The 17,052-nt window shown below is 46.2% G+C and overlaps 1 protein-coding gene across 3 annotated transcripts in view; it reads left to right on the top strand.

Moving 5' to 3' along the window:
• The window catches only part of mcph1 (microcephalin 1), a 285,601-nt gene that overhangs the window by 265,055 nt on the left and 3,494 nt on the right, over positions 1-17,052 (top strand). The gene's annotated exons all lie outside the window — the stretch shown is intronic.

Here is a 17,052-nt window from a genome sequence, read left to right as displayed (position 1 = left end):
TGTAAGTTGGCAGTAATGGTCCAGTACATGGAGACCACGTCCTTTTGTATTTATTCTCCAGGTTGCACTTTCTCAGTGTCTCGAGTTGCCCTGCAAATATGGTGATTTTATTTTCTCTAAACCGGTGAAGTGGCTGTGTAGGTAGTGCCCCCATGTAATGTTGTCCACAATTCCTGAATGTTCATTCGCTGCAAGTGAAGAAGGAGCAATAAATGCCTGAGTCAAGGTGGTGCATTCCTTGTAGGGGAAGTAGCATTGATGGCGCTGTTATAAAAAGGTGGAGGGAAGGGGAGGGCCAAGAGCCGGCAGGTGATGGGTGGATCCAGGTGAGGAGGGGTGATGGGCAGATGGGGGAAGGGAGGGTGGGGATGGTGACAGAGGCTGGGAGGTGAGAGGTGGGGGTGACAGAGGGCTGCAGATGGTGGCATCTGATAGGAGAGGAAGGTGGAGCCTGGAACCAAGGGAGGGAGGTGGGGAGGGCAGGTGGGAGCAGTGGAGGAGGGGACCCAGTGGGAGGGGTGTGTGGCTAGAGGACGGGGAAGAGAGAGGGTGATGGGGGCCAGGTGGATCAGGAGGGGAGAGAAAAGAGAAACAGGATGAGGGGGCGTTGCAGTTACCAGAAGTTGGAGAATTCAGTGTTCATGCGCCAACCCTCCACCTCTACACTGGCCATCTCCCCTCGATCTTTCTGTCCAGTCTCTTGTGTTTCAATGTAAAACATAGAACAGTACAGCACAGTACAGGACCTTCGGCCCACAATGTTGTGCCGACCAATATAAACCTACTCCACGATCAATCTAACCCTTCCCTCCTGCACAGCCCATAACCCTCCATTTTTCTTACATCCATGTGCCTATCTAAGAGTCTCTTAAATGTCCCTGTTGTATCAGCCTCTAGCACCACCCCCGGCAGTGCGTTCCAGGCACCCACCACTCTCTGTGTAAAAAACCTACCTCTGACATCTCCCCTAAACTTTCCTCCTCTCACCTTAAACAGATATCCTCTGGTATTGGCCATTGCAGCCCTGGGGAAAAGGTGCTGGCTGTCCACTCTATCTATGCCCCTCATAATCTTATACACCTCTGTCAAGTTGCCTCTCATCCTGCGTTGCTCCAAAGAGAAACGCCCTAGCTCGCTCAACCTTTCCTCATAAAACATGTTCTCTAATCCAGGCAGCATCCTGGTAAATCTCCTCTGCGCTATCTCTAAGGCTTCCACCTCCTTCCTATAATGAGATGACCAGAACTGAACACAATCTAAGTGTGTTCTAACCAGCTTTATAAAGCTACAGCATTACCTCGTGGCTCTTGAACTCAATCCCCTGACTAATGAACGCCAGCACATCATACACCTACTTAACCACCCTGTCAACTTGCCCGGCAACTTTGAGTGATCTATGGACTTGGGTCCCAAGATCCCTCTGTTCCTCCACGCTGCTAAGAATCCTGTCATTAACCTGGTACTCCACCTTCAAGTTCAATCTTCCAAAGTGTATCACTTCATACTTTTCTGGATTGAACTCCATCTTCCACTTCTCCGCCCAGCTCTGCATCCTGTCTATATCCCATTGTAACCTACGACAACCTTCTACACTATCCACAACCCCTCCCACCTTCGTGTCATTTGCAAACTTACTAACCCATCCCTCCACTTCCTCATCCGAGTCATTGATAAATATCACAGATCAGGGGTTCCAGAACAGATCCCTGCAGAACACCAATAGTCACCGACCTCCAGGCAGAATACGCTCCATCTACTACCACCCTCTGCCTTCTGTGGACAAGCCAATTCCAAATCCATGCAGCCAAGTCTCCATGGATCCCATGCCCCATGACTTTCTGGATGAGCCTACCATGGGGAACCTTGTCAAACACCTTACGAAAGTCCACATACACCACATCCACTGCTCTACCTTCAATTTGTTTTGTCACCTCCTTGAAAAACTCAATCAGGCTCATGAGGCACGACCTGCCCCTCACAAAGTCATGCTGACTATCCCTAATAAGACTATGCTTCTCCAAATGCTCGTAAATCCTGTCCCTAAAAATCCTCTCCAATAGTTTACCCACCACTGACGTAAGACTCACTGGTCTATAATTCCCAGGATTATCCCTATTATCTTGCAGTGGTTTTAATACATCTGAGCGCGTGCTTAGCCATCTCAGCTCAGACTCAATCATATTACTGTGGGGCTGGAATTTCACACAGGCCAGACTTTAGATCAATAGATTTATTTCCCTTGGGGACATCAGTGAACCTGATATGTTTTGATGCCAACACAGTAGCTTAATGATCACTATTACTGAGACTAACTTCATTTTCCATTTAATTCCATTGATTTAATTAACTGAATTCAAATCCCCTGGATGCCGTGGTGAGATTTCACATCTGCGGATTGTTGGTCCAAGTCTCTCAATTACCAATCCAGCAAATTAACCACTACCCACATATAATTGGTGCTGCTAGTAGCTCTCAGTTATACCAGCATCTGTGAGTCATTGACCTTGGAGACACAGGATGTGCCCTTGAGCTCAGTTCCTGGCTGCACCTCAGAAACACAATGAGCAAGCTTGCCTTGCATTGCTTGAAAACATTGAGCATGATTCCAGACTCCATGTTGAACAGGTCCAATACATGGTTTGGATCCAAGGAATTGAATACAGTTTTATGTGACCTTTGTGGCATATACAGTGTACTTGTGCAGCCGTTAAAACATTGCCTGCTAAAAGGTTACTGTGCTACACTGCACATGTTAAATTTTCCATCCTTGCTATTTTGCTCAATTCCTCTGTGGTATGTCCCCGGATTTGGTTTAAAAAATGTGCTCACCCTGTCATACAGGTACATGGACATCTTCTGCCGTCTGATAAGCTCAATACTGGGGAGAAACTTGTGATGCCAATTTTAATTGTGAACCCCAAAACAACTTCTCCAACCGGCAAGAGCACTTACAAATACTAGATCCACAGTTCTGGTCACCTACCTACAGGAAAGATATCAACAAGCTTGAAAGAGTGCCGAGAAAATTTACACAGATATTGCCGGGACTTGAGGACCTGAGTTATAGAGAAAGGTTGGTTAGGATTTTATTCCCCGGAGCACAGGAGAATGAGGGGAGATCTTATAGAGGTATACATAATTATGAGGGGTATAGATAGGGTGAATGCATGCAGGTTTTTTCCCCTAAGGTTGGGTGAGACTAGAACTAGAGGTCATAGGTTTAGGGTGAAATGTGGAATATTTAAGGGGGATCTGAGGGGGAACTTCTTCACTCAGAGGGTGGTGCGAGTGTGGAACGAGCTGCCAGTGGAAGTGGTGGATGTGGGTTCAATTGTAACATTTAGGAGAGGTTTGGATAGGTACATGGACGGGAGGGGTTTGGAGGGATATGGTCTGGGTGCAGGTAGATGGGACTAAGCAGAAGATCATATCGGCATGGACTAGATGGGCCGAAGGGCCTGTTTCTGAGCTGCGGTGCTCTATGACTCTATCTTAAATCCACAGAAGTTGGATACACCAGTCACAATTAGATCATAGTCTTAAGATAATTGGGTGAAATGAAGCTGGTTTGACAGGTGGCAAATTGACTGGAATTCATCATCTGTCTGTAAGGCATGTCAAAAATGTGTTTCAATGTCCGTGACATTAAAAAACATTTAAACCTTTTAAAAATAATGAAACAACTGAAAACATTAGAAGTGAACAATTTAAATAATGTAAACATTTCAAAGTATTAAAATGGTTAAGTCAATCAGAAAAATGTACCTTCCCTTCAACTTCCCTTTGACCCTCACAGCCATTCCTCTCCATTGAAATAAAGTGACCCTGCAGGGTTTCCTCAGCACAAGTGCCAGGGATTGCAGCAAGGATACAATCTGCTGTTGTGCAGTTCCATTTCCCAGCGCGGTTGAGGAGAGGACGGTGAGCAAATTCAACACTTCCACTTCCCTGGAGAAATCCTGGTCGTTAGTGTGTGTGTGTGTTTGCTTGATAGAACCATAGAACACTACAGCACAGAAAACAGGCCATTCGGCCCTTCTAGTCTGTACCGAAACGGTATTCCACTAGTCCCATTTACCTGCACCCAGTCCATAACCCTCCAGACCTCTCCCGTCCATGTATCCATCCAATTTATTCTTAAAACTCAAGAGTGAGCCCGCATTTACTACATCAGATGGCAGCTCGTTCCACACTCCCACCACTCTTTGAGTGAAGAAGTTCCCCCTAATGTTCCCCCTAAACTTTTCCCTTTTCACCCTCAAGCCATGTCCTCTCGTACTTATCTCTCCTAATCTAGGTGGAAAGAGCCTACTCGCATTTACTCTGTCTATACCCTCATAATTTTGTAAACCTCTATTAAATCTCCCCTCATTCTTCTGCTCTCTGAGGAATAAAGTCCTAACATGCTCAGTCTTTCCCTGTAACTCAACTCCTGAAGACCCAGCAACATTCTAGTAAATCTCCTCTGCACTCTTTCAATCTTACAAATATCCTTCCTATAGTTAGGTGACCAGAACTGCACACAATACTCCAAATTTGGCCTCACCAATGTCTTATACAACCTCACCATAACATCCCAACTCCTATACTCAATACTTTGATTTATGAATGCCAGGATGCCAAAAGCCTTTTTTACAACCCTGTCTACCTGTGATGCCACTTTCAGGGAATTATGTATCTGAACTCCCAGATCCCTTTGTTCCTCCGCACTCCTCAGTGCTCTACCATTTACTGTGTATGTCCTACCTTGATTTGTCCTTCCAAAATGCAACACCTCACACTTGTCTGCATTAAATTCCATCTGTCATTTTCTGGCCCATTTTTCCGGTTGGTCCAGATCCCTCTGCAAGCTTTGAAAGCCTTCCTCACTGCCCACTACACCTCCAATCTTAGTGTCATCAGCAAACTTGCTGATCCAATTTACTACATCATCATCTAGATCATTGATATAGACAACAAACAACAATGGCCCCAGCACAGATCCCTGAGGCACACCACTAGTCACAGGCCTCCAGTCTGAGAAACAATCATCTGCTACCACTCTCTGTCTTCTCCCACACAGCTGATTTCTAATCCAGTTTACAACCTCTCCATGGACACCTAGTGACTGAACCTTCTGAACTAACCTCCCATGTGGGACTTTGTCAAAGACCTTACTAAAGTCCATGTAGACAACATCCACAGCCTTTCCTTCATCTACTTTCTTGGTAACCTCCTCGAAAAACTCTACAAGATTTGTTAAACACGATCTACCACGCACAAAGCCATGCTGACTATCCCTAATCAGCCCTTGGCTATCCAAATACATGTATATCCGATCTCTCAGAACACCTTCCAATAATTTACCCACTACTGATGTCAGGCTCACCGGCCTGTAATTACCTGGTTTACTTTTAGATCCTTTTTTAAACAACGGAACAACATGAGCTACCATCCAGTCCTCCGGCACCGCACCCGTGGCTAAGGACATTTTAAATATATCTGCCAGGGCCCCTGCAATTTCTACACTAGTCTCTCTCAATGTCCGAGGAAATATCTGGCCCTGGGGATTTATCTACCTTTATTCGCTGTAAGGCAGCAAGCACCTCCTCCTCTTTAATCTCTATATGTTCCATGACACTATTGCCTGTTTCCCTTCCTTCCATATCCACGATGCCAGTTTCCTGAGTAAATACTGATGCAAAAAAACTGTTTAAGATCTCCCCCATCTCCTGAGGCTCAATATTTAAACATAAATACACACACACACATGCATGCCTCCTTTTTGACCACTTTCATTGCTCTACTTTCCTCTTTTAACATGACTTTTCTCTGACCAGTTCTGTTGAAAGGTCACCGACCTGAAATGTCTCTCTCCACAGACGCTGCTGACCTGCTGCGTATTTCCAGCATTTTTAGTTTTTATCACTTTTTCTCCATTGCTTCTTCACTTTCTCATATGTTTTCATTCCTCGTGCATTCTTGGTTGTTCATCTCTTCCTGCCTTTTTACAGAAGTGAAGCCAACAAAGGGCCGTAATTCATCCGTAGATTAATGTCGGCCAGTACAGTAAAACTCCAATAATCCAGCATGCTCGGGACTTTGATTGCGCCAGATGAGCATATTTGCCCAGCTATAGAATGCTATTTGTTATTCATATGCCAACAGAAGCATAGTTCACTGAGAGCGGCGTCACAGGTAGGCAGGGTGGTGAAGAAGGCATTTGGCACACTGACCTTCATCAGTCAGGGCATTGAGTGTAGGAGTTGGGACGTCATGTTGCAGTTGTACAGGATGTCGGTGAGGCCGCACTTGGAGCACTGTGTACAGTTTTGGTCTCCCTGTTGTAGGAAAGATGTGGTTAAGCTGGAAAGGGCGCAGAAAAGATTTACGAGGATGTTGCCAGGACTCAAGGCCTGAGTTATAGGGAGAGGTTGGGCAGGCTAGGACTTTATTCCTTGGAACATAGGAGACTGAGGGGTGACCTTATAGAGGTGTATAAAACTATGATGGGCATAGACAGGGTGAACGCGCACAGTCTTTCTCCCAGGGAAAGGGAATCAAAAACTAGACCCGAGGAGCAACCTCTTCACGCAGAGGGCGGTGGGTATATGGAACAAGCTGCCAGAGGAAGTGGTTGAGGCAGGTACATTAACAACATTTAAAAGACATTTGGATAAGATGGATTTAGAGGGATATGAGCCAAACGCGGGGAAATGGGATTAGCTCGGTGGGCACCTTGGTCGGCTTGGGTGAGTTGAGCTGAAGGGCCTGTAATACAATATTAAAATAAATTTTCCAGTAAGTTCCCCAGTAAGGAGCACAAAAACCAGGAGCCAAGTGAGTCAGACAGGAGTGTGGCAAAGATTATTTGGTGAAACCAGATGCCGAAACATCAGGATTGCTGAATTGTCGGAGAGCGGTTTGTTGGAGTCTAACTAGGTCAGGAGGGAAGCACACACAGAAATTGTCAGTGGAATAAACTACTTGAGTCAGGTTTAAAAAACCACAGGGTTAAAGAGAGGTAGCAGTCAGAAGGTGGGAATTCAATGTAGGAGAGGTGAGCAGGCAGCTGTGGAATATGAGAAGGTAACTCGTCAGGCTGTGCTGGGAGGAATATTCGTCAGCACTTGTTTCACATTCCCCCTCACCTCACCCCACCCCCACTTTTTCATGCTGTTCCCGAGTATTTTTAATTGATTTTCTGCAAGTGCTGACCTTTCAGTGATGCCTTTCTGTAGGGATCGATACGTGTCCACATGTACCATCTGTGGCTTTCCACTGGGGTTATTCAATCGTCAGGGTGATAATTGTGTCCACCACAGACATCCACACACACCCTGTGTTATCTTACAAGATGAACCAAGTGTTAAATACACATATTAAAGATCAAAGAGTGCAACAGACTGAAATTATTTAATATAAATCATTGCTCTGTCACTGTGTTTTGTGAAATTGGTTTACAGTTTGCTTCAACTTACTACAGTGTGTGAACACAATCAGGAAACCAGAGAAGGAGAGGTGATTGTTTGTGTGAAATTGCAATATCCTATTCAGATGATAAATGGCTTTTGTTATCGTAGCACGAGTAATAATCTCATCGGACAAGATATTCAATGACATGGTGAACCACCTACACTGAATGAGACAATGTGAGATTCCATTTTCAGTGGGTAACAAAACATCATTCACGCAGTACCCTGACAGTGCAGTGTTCAAACTGCAATGTACTTTTTTTTGTAGCTATCTGACATCTACATTTCATAAGATACTTTTTGAAAAAAATGTCAGGTACAACCGTTTTTTTTTCCAACTTTGTGCAACGACACTGAGCAGTTCCACTGTGATGTCTATAGTATCAATGATTTGCTTAACTACTGCCGCCTTTGGTGTGGTCTATGTTGTTGCCTGGACTCAAGCCACTGGGTTATGGAGAGAGGTTGAGCAGGTTGGGACTTCATTCCTTGGAGCGTAGGAGAATGAGGGGTGATTTTATAGAGGTGTATAAAATCATGAGGTGCAGAGATAGGGTGAATGCACTCAGTCTTTTTCCCAGGGTCGGGGAATCAAGAACCAGAGGGCACAGGTTTAAGGTGAGAGGGGAGAAACTTAATAGGAACCTGAGGGGCAAATTTTTCATCGAGAGGGGGGTCAGTATACCGAATGAGCTGCCAGAGGAAGTGGTTGAGGCAGGTACATTAACAACATTAAAAGACGTTTGGTCAGGTCCATGGATAGGAAAGGTTGAGAGGGATATAGGCCAAATGCGGGCAAGTGGGACCAACTTAGATGGGAATCTTGATTGGCATGGACCAGTTGGGCCAAAGGGCCTGTTTCTGTGCTGTATGACTCTGTAACTTATTCTGTTAATGTAAGGCCTGAGTTGACATTTCAGAAAGTTACGGGGGGGACAAAGAACATATATTTTCTTTCAACATTTTCTGTTAAAAAGTGGTGCGTGTTACAGTATGTGAGCCTTGGTTATGTGGACCATAAAACGATCATGAGAAACTGGGTCTGAAACTATTCTTTAAAGATTGATAATGCAATTAAAAAGTGGATAACAGCGTGGTTTAAAGAGAACAGTTTTGTGACTGCCTAAAATGCGATGAGAATTCAAAGTCCCTCTTGACCCATCCACCCACAAGTAAAGTTTTTCTTGTTGTTCTCAATTTTAGAAATATGTTGTTTTGGACACAATCCCTATTTTGCATCTGCTTCACAAGTCAACTCCAGTGACCCAGCCATGGAACTCACTCATCACTGAGAGCCTTCAATGAAAAATTTTACAGTTCATGTTTAATCTAAAAATACATATGTTATTGCAACCAAAACAGTGAAGCAGTTTATGTTTTTGTAGGGAAATCTCATGATTAATTGTGAAAGCAAACTCTAAATTCATTAAATCATGGAATTTTACAATATAGAAACCACTTGGTCCATCAAGTATTTGTGCATTTCCGTTGCTAAAGACTTGTTTCAACAAAATAGCCCTGCCACCATTTTTGAAGGACATTTTATAAAGAACATAGAACAGTTCAGCACGGGAACAGGCCCTTTGGCCCACGATTTTGGGGAGGGAGTTTTCAGAAGTAGGATGCAGCTGAAGACCTGACTCCAAGGCATGTGATGGGAAGGGTGCAGTCATGAAGTGACGATATCCGAGGTGCAAGACTGGACAATTCTAACAGTTCAGAAACAAGGAGGGGAAAGCCCATGGTGGTATTTGAACAGAACAGTGATTTGTCACATTTTGGGCCCTTGGAATTGGAGGCTGGGATAGCACAGCATGCAAGGAGCAGAGCTTCACTTGGCAGCACGGAGGCTGGGATGTTAGCTGGTCAAATTCAGGCATGAACATAGAAATGGGAGCAGGAGGTGGTCACGTAGCCCACAAACCTTCAACACCATTCATTGGGTCAGAACTTATCTGAGTTTGGCTTTAGTTCCACTTTGCTGCCTAGTTTTCCCTGATCCTTGGCTGTCGGGTAATTCAAAAATCTAACTACCTGAGCCCTGAACATATACGTTGGCAGTCGCCATAGTTCTTCAGAGCATTCCAAAGGGAAACCAGACCTTCCGATTCACTCTGTCCAGGCCCTCCATTGTTTCATACACCTGAATCAAATCTGTTCCAAATACCCCAGGGTCACCCGTTCTTTGCTCAGTGATACAATTCTCCACACCCACCAACATCCTTTGAATCTCTCCAGTGCAATCACACCCTTCCTGTGATGTGGTAACCAGAACGAGGGGCTGTACTCAAGCTGTGGTCTAACTGACGTACCATACAGTTCTCATATAACTGCCTTGCTCTTTTATTCTGTGTCTTGGCTAATAATAAAAAGCACCCGATTTGCGTACAGCAGCACGGTGGCATAGCGGGTAGTGCTGCTGTCTCTCAGCTCCAGAGACCCGGGTTCGATCCTGACCTCGGGTGCTGTGTGGAATTTGGACACTCTCCCTGCGTTTCCCCTGAATGCTCTGGTTTCCTCCTACATCCCAAAGGCATGGGTTGAGAGGTCAGACAGGGGAGACGGTCAGAGTCCTTTCCCCAGGGTAGAAATGTAAAAATTCTAGAGGGCGTAGCTTTAAGGTGAGGGGGGAATGTTTAAAGGAGATGTGCAGGGCATGTTTTTTACACAGAGAGTGGTGGGTGCCTGGAACGGGTTGCTAGGGGTGGTGGTGGAGGCAGATACGATAGTGGCATTTACGAGACCGTTAGACAGACACATGAACGTGCAGGGAGTGGAAGGATACGGATCACGTACAGGCAGAAGGGATTTAACTTAATTCAGCATCGTATTCAGCACAGATACTGTGGGCAGGAGCGCCTGTTCCTGTGCAGTCCTGTGGTATGTTCTGTGAACAGATTGGAGTTGACCATCCTTGCCACGCACAGAGTTGGAGCCTTTAGAAGTGCAGACCGACATCGGGCTAGCTGATAATCAAAGATTCATGTGAGCTTCTGGACACACAGCATTGTCCGAGGACATTCTGCTCCCGGCCGAACACCAGCCACACATTCAGGGCTCGATAGCTTTGCCCGGGGAGTTCCAAGTGCTTCATCACTACTGCTGTTCTCCGCTCAAGAGGAGGTACAAGTCCCCTTTCCTTCAGTACAGAAGGACCAAGGGCATCCAGAATGTAGCTTTGAGCCGTGAACCTGAAATGTCAGAACGGCTCGGCGACTGACTGGAATGACCTGGAGACGACTAAGTTCAGGGTGACTGCAGTCCAGACATGGTGTATGGCTGAAGGGCACCATGCTGATCTCGTCACCACTGCCTGAGAACAAGTCCGCTCACACACACACACCTCTCCTCCGAGGTGGAGGTATGGCTCCCTGCACACTCTTGTGAAACCTGTTCTCCCAGGAGAACGTCTTCCCCTGCTGCTCTACAAGGTGAGCCGTGTGTCGGGGCTCCCTCCTATCGGCTCTGCTTCTGTTGAGATCAGCCAGGACCACCACTGCTTCGGGCACTTGTGGGACACTGCAGCGGGCGTCTCTTCCGGATTATGGACCAGACTCTCCATCGTCTCCACCTCCTTGCACTCTGAGTGGCTGACTGCGCGTAAGTCAATCCCACGTGAATCCCCCACAAAGCTGCGATTGATTGATAATCCTTTCTGGGAGCACAGCTTTGAAATTCCTTGGCATTAAAACCTGCATTCCTCTGCATGTGCTGCACTGAGTTAATTTCACATAAGTGTGATCTAATTTCACGGGGATTATTATCGCCCACAAGCAGTCTGCACATTGCAGACACAGGAGGTTGCAGATGCTGGAATCTGGAGCAACAAATAAAATGCTGGAAGAACTCAACGGGTCAGACGAAGGGTCTCGACCTGAAACGTCGACCGTCCATTTCCCTGCACAGACGCTGCCTGACCCGCTGAGTTCACCCAGCAGTTTACTTGATTCTGCGCATTGCATACCACAGCACTTTATCACATTGGTAATTGGTTTATTGTTGTCATATGTACCGAGGTACAGTGAAAAACTGGTTGCATGCCATCCATACAGATCATTTCAAAACATCAGTACACTGAGGTAGTACAAAGGGAAAAGCAATAACAGAATGAAGAATATCGTGTTACAGTTACAGAGAAAGTGCAGTGCAGGCTGGTGGTGTGTGTTTTCAAGCTTTTTTATCACTCACCAACTTTTATCGATGCACCATAGAAAGCATCCTATCTGGATGCATCACGGCTTGGTACGGCAACTGCTCTGCCCGGGACCACAAGAAACTGCAGTGAGTTGTGGACACAGCCCAGCACATCATGGAAACCAGCCTCCCCTCCTTACCTCTCGCTGCCTTGGTGAAGCAGCCAGCATAATCAAAGACCCCACCCACCCGGGTCATTCTCTCTTCTCCCCTCTCCCATCAGGCAGAAGATACAGAAGCCTGAGGGCACGTACCACAAGGGTCAAGGACGGCTTCTATCCCATGGTGATAAGACTATTGAATGGTTCCCTTATATGACGAGATGGACTCTTGACCTCACAATCTACCTTGTTTTGACCTTGCACCTTATTGTCTACCTGCACTGCACTTCCCTGTAGCTGTGACACTTTACTCTGTATTCTGTATTGTTTTTACCCTGTACTACCTCAATGCACTGTGTAATGAATTGATCTGTACAAGTGGTATGCAAGACAAGTTTTTCATTGTACCTCGGTACAAGTGACAATAATAAACCAATTCCAATACTGCCCAATGGGAGAGGGGAGAAGAGAGAATGATCAGGGTGGGTAGGGTCTTTAGTTATGTTGGCTGCTTTCCCGAGGCAGTGGGAAGTGTAGACAGAGTCAACGGAGGGGAGGCTGGTTTGAATGATGTGCTGGGCTGTGTCCACAACTCTCTGCAATTTCTTGCGGTCTCGGGTAGAACAGTTGCCGTACCAAGCCATGATGCATCTGGATAGGATGCTTTCTATGGTGCATCAATAAAAGTTGGTGAGGATCAACAAGGACTTGCAGAATTTCCTTAACCTTCTGAGAAAGTAGAGGCACTGGTGTGCTTTCTTGGCCATGGAGTCTACGTGGTTGGACCAGGACAGGCTATTGGTGATGTTTACACCTTGGAACTTGAAGCTCTTATTTGTGGAAGTTTGAAGTATTGTTACTTTGAATACAGGTAAAATTGATGATGTAACATCTACAACATTTCCTTTAAAATGGTCTCTATTATTTCCTTAAAATACTGTCGACTTTCTCAAGCATGGTCTGCTTTTCACAGATGCTACCTGACCTGCTGAGTATTGCTGGATTTCCAGCATCAGTGAGTTTTTGCTGTAAGACTGAGACAAGTGTTGATTTTGCTTCCTTCTCTATGGAACGGTAGTGTAGTGTGAAGTTACTGGGCAAGCAGCCAAAGCTCTGGCCCATTGATCTAGAATCCCACCCTGGCAGCTGGGGAACTTAAATTCAAGGAATTAAATAAATGTGTATTTTATTTGAAAGGAAAGAGCCAGTCTCAGTAACGGTACGTGTAACTGCTGGATGGTTGGTAAATCCCACCCTGTCCTCCCTGTGATTCCATTACCCTTGTGATTGGCTATTTAGGACGCCCTTGGTTCTGGGGCAGTTTTGGATGTACACTGACTACCTCCATGGTCAGAGATATCCTTATCCCTGAATAAATACATAGAAAAGAAGAGGGCTTCAGAATAAGGTGGGAGGTTTAGAAGGGATTTGAGAGAGTGGTTGGAGTCTGGAAGGTGCTGTGTAAGGAGATGGTGGAGACAGGTACTCACAACACTGGAGCAGCATGGAGACAAATACACCAGTTGCCAAGGCATAGAATGTTACCAACCAAATACGGGGAAATACGACCGGTACAGCTAAGTACCAACTGGTATGGAAAGAGTGTAGAAAAGGTTCACCAGGGTGTTACCGGGACTGGAGGGTTTGAGTTATAAGGAGAGACTGGACAAGCTGGGGCTGCTTTCCCTAGAGCGAAGGGGGCTGAGGGGTGACCTGATAGAGGTTTATAAAATTATCTTGTGATTTTTGTAAGTGACTTAGATGAGGATGTGGAGGGGTGGGTTAGTAAGTTTGCTGATGACACAAAGGTTGGTGGTGTTGTGGATAGTGTAGAAGGTTGCTATAGATTACAACAGGATATTGATAGAATGCAGAGCTGGGCTGAGAAGTGGCAGATGGAGTTCAACCCCGAAAAGTGTGAAGTGATACACTTCGGGAGATCGAATCTGAAGGCAGAATACAAGGTTAATGGCGGGACTCTTAGCGGTATGGAGGAACAGAGGGATCTTGGGATCCAGGTCCATAGATCCCTCAAGGTTGCCACGCAGGTCGATAGGGTTGTTAAAAAGGCGTGTGATGTGTTGGCCTTCATTAGTCGGGGTATTGAGTTCAAGAGCCACGAGGTGATGTTGCAGCTCTATAGAACTCTGGTCAGACCACACTTGGAGTAATGTGTTCAGTTCTGGTCACCTCATTATAGGAAGGATGTGGAAGCTTTAGAGAGGGTGCAGAGGTGATTTACCAGGATGCTGCCTGGATTGGAGAGCATGTCTTATGAGGATACGTTGAGTGAGCTAGGGCTTTCCTCTTTGGAGAGGAGGAGGATGAGAGGTGACTTGATAGAGGTGTACAAGATGATAAGAGGCATAGATCGAGTGGACAGTCAGAGACTTTTTCCCAGTGCGACACGGTAGCACAGCAGTTAATGTAATGCTATTACAGTGCCAGCGACCTGGGTTCAATTCCCGCTGCTACCTGTAAGGTGTTTGTACGTTCTCCCCGTGTCTGCTTGGGTTTCCTCCGGGTGCTCCGGTTTCCTCCCACATTCCAAAGACGTACAGGTTAGGAGCTGTGAGCATGCTATGTTGGCGCCGGAAGAGTGGCGAAACTTGCAGGCTGCCCCCAGCACATTCTTGGGCAGGCACGGTAGTGTAGCAGTTTTACAGCGCCAGCGAAAGGGGTTCAATTCTGGCCAATGTCTGTAAGTTTGAGTGTTTTCCCCATGTCTGTGTGGGTTTCCTCCTGGTTCTCCGGTTTCCTCCCACATTCCAAAGACGTACGGGTTCGGAAGTTGTGGGCGTGCTATGTTGGCGCCGGAAGTGTGGTGACACTTGCGGGCTGCCCCCAGAAGATTCATTTCACTGTGTGTCTCGATGTACATTTGATTAATAAAGATATCTTAACACAAGGGGACATAATTTTCAGGTGATTGGAGGAAGGTATAACGGGGATGTCAGGGGTAAGTTTTTTACACAGAAAGTGGTGGTTGTGTGGAACGCACTGCCGGCAGAGGTTGTAGGGCAGATACATTAGGGACATTTAAGAGACTCTTAGATAGACACATGAATGATAGAGAAATGGGGGGCTATGTGGGAGGGAAGGGTTAGATAGATCTTAGAGCAGGATAAAATGTCGGCACAACATTGTGGGCTGAAGGGCCTGTACTGTGCTGTAATGTTCTATGTTCTAGATAAGGTGGATGATCACAGTCTTTTTCCCAGGATAGGGGAGTCTAAAAATAGGGGGCGTAGGTTTAAGGTGAGAGGGGCAAGATTTAAAGGGGGCCCGAGGGGCAACTTTTTCACACAGAGGGCGGTGAGTAGATGGAACGAGCTGCCAGAGGAAGTGGTAGACACAGGTACAATTAAAAGGCATTTGGACAGGTCCATGGGTAGGAAAGGTTTAGAGGGACATGGAACAAACCCAAGGAAATGAGACCAGCTCAAGTAGGCAACTTTCAGCCGAAGGGCCTGTTTCCGTGCTGTGTAACTCTGCTCCCTCAGTACAATGGTCGGCACGGGTTTGTGGGCCGAAGGTCCTGCTTCCGTGCTGTGTAACTCTGCTCCCTCAGTACAATGGTCGGCACGGGTTTGTGGGCCGAAGGTCACAAGATCACAAGATCACAAGATAAGGGAGCAGAAGCAGGCCATTCGGCCCATCGAGTCTGCTCCAAGGAAAAGGGAAAAAGAAATGGGGTGGGAAAAAAAGAGAGAGAAAAAAAAAACTATTCTAATCCCATTTGCCAGCCTTATCCCCATATCCCTTGATACCCTGACTATTTAGATATCTGTCTATCTCCTCCTTGAACACCCCCACTGATCTGGCCTCCACTGCTGTGCGTGGCAAGGAGTTCCACAATTTCACCACCCTCTGGGTAAAGAAACTTCTCCTCATCTCTGTCTTGAAACTGTACCCTCTAATTCTAAGATTGTGCCCTCTGGTCCTGGACACGCCCACCAAGGGAAACAGCCTAGCCACATCTACTCTATCCTTACCTGTCAACATTTTAAATGTCGCTACGAGGTCCCCTCTCATCCTTCTGTACTCCAGTGAGTACAGTCCAAGAGCCGACAAACGCTCATCGTACTTAAGCCCTTTCATTCCTGGAATCATTCTCGTAAATCTCCTCTGAACCCTCTCCAACGTCAGCACATCCTTCCTAAGATGCGGGGCCCAAAACTGCGCACAGTATTCCAAATGAGGCCTCACTAGCGCCCCGTAGAGCCTCATCAACACTTCCTTACTTTTATACACTATACCTCTCGAGATGAATGCCAACATAGCATTCGCTTTCTTAACCACCGATCCAACCTGGTGGTTAACTTTTAAGGTATCTTGTATGAGTACCCCCAAGTCCCTTTGTACTACCGCACTATCAATCTTCTCTCCTTCTAGATAATAATCTACCCGCTTATTTCTACTTCCAAAGTGTACAACTGCACATTTCTCAACATTGAATCTCATCTGCCATTTTCTTGCCCATTCTCCTAAACTGTCTAGGTCCCTCTGCATTCTTTCTATTTCCTCTATGCTCCCTACTCCTCCACTTATCTTGGTGTCATCCGCAAACTTAGCCACACAACCATTTATTCCATCATCCAAATCATTGATGTACAAGGTAAAAAGGAGAGGCCCCAACACCGACCCTTGCGGCACACCACTAGTAACCGGTAACCAACCAGAACGAGATCCTTTTATTTCCACCCTTTGCTTCCTGCCAACCAGCCAATTCTCCACCCATTTTGCTACCCTGCCCATAATTCCATGACCTCTCATCTTATTAATCAGTCTCTTGTGAGGCACCTTATCAAAGGCCTTTTGAAAGTCTAAATACACAACATCTACCGCCTCTCCCTTATCCACCCTACCTGTGATTTCTTCAAAAAACTCCAATAGGTTGGTCAGACAGGACCTCCCCTTCACAAAACCATGTTGACTAGGTCCTATCTTGCCTTGCGCCTCTAGGTATTCGGTAACCTCCTCCTTGAGGATAGACTCCAATAATTTTCCCACCACTGACGTCAGACTAATAGGTCTGTAATTGCCTTTGTGCTGCCTCCCACCTTTCTTATATAACGGAACTACATTCGCTACCCTCCAGTCCTCCGGAACCATGCCAGAATCTATCGATTCCTGAAAAATAATCGCCAACGCCTCTGCTATCTCCACAGCCACCTCCTTCAGAACCCGGGGATGCACCTCATCCGGTCCGGGAGACTTATCAGCCTTAAGCCCCTTTAGTTTTCCAAGCACCTTCTCCCTATTAATCTCAATTGAACTCAGCTCCAATTCGTGAGACTCCT

Source organism: Pristis pectinata, chromosome 10, assembly GCF_009764475.1.
Source record: "Pristis pectinata isolate sPriPec2 chromosome 10, sPriPec2.1.pri, whole genome shotgun sequence".
NCBI lineage: Eukaryota > Metazoa > Chordata > Chondrichthyes > Rhinopristiformes > Pristidae > Pristis > Pristis pectinata.
The sequence above is the reverse complement of the archived record's forward strand: the minus strand, read 5'-3'. Positions and strand labels throughout refer to the sequence as shown.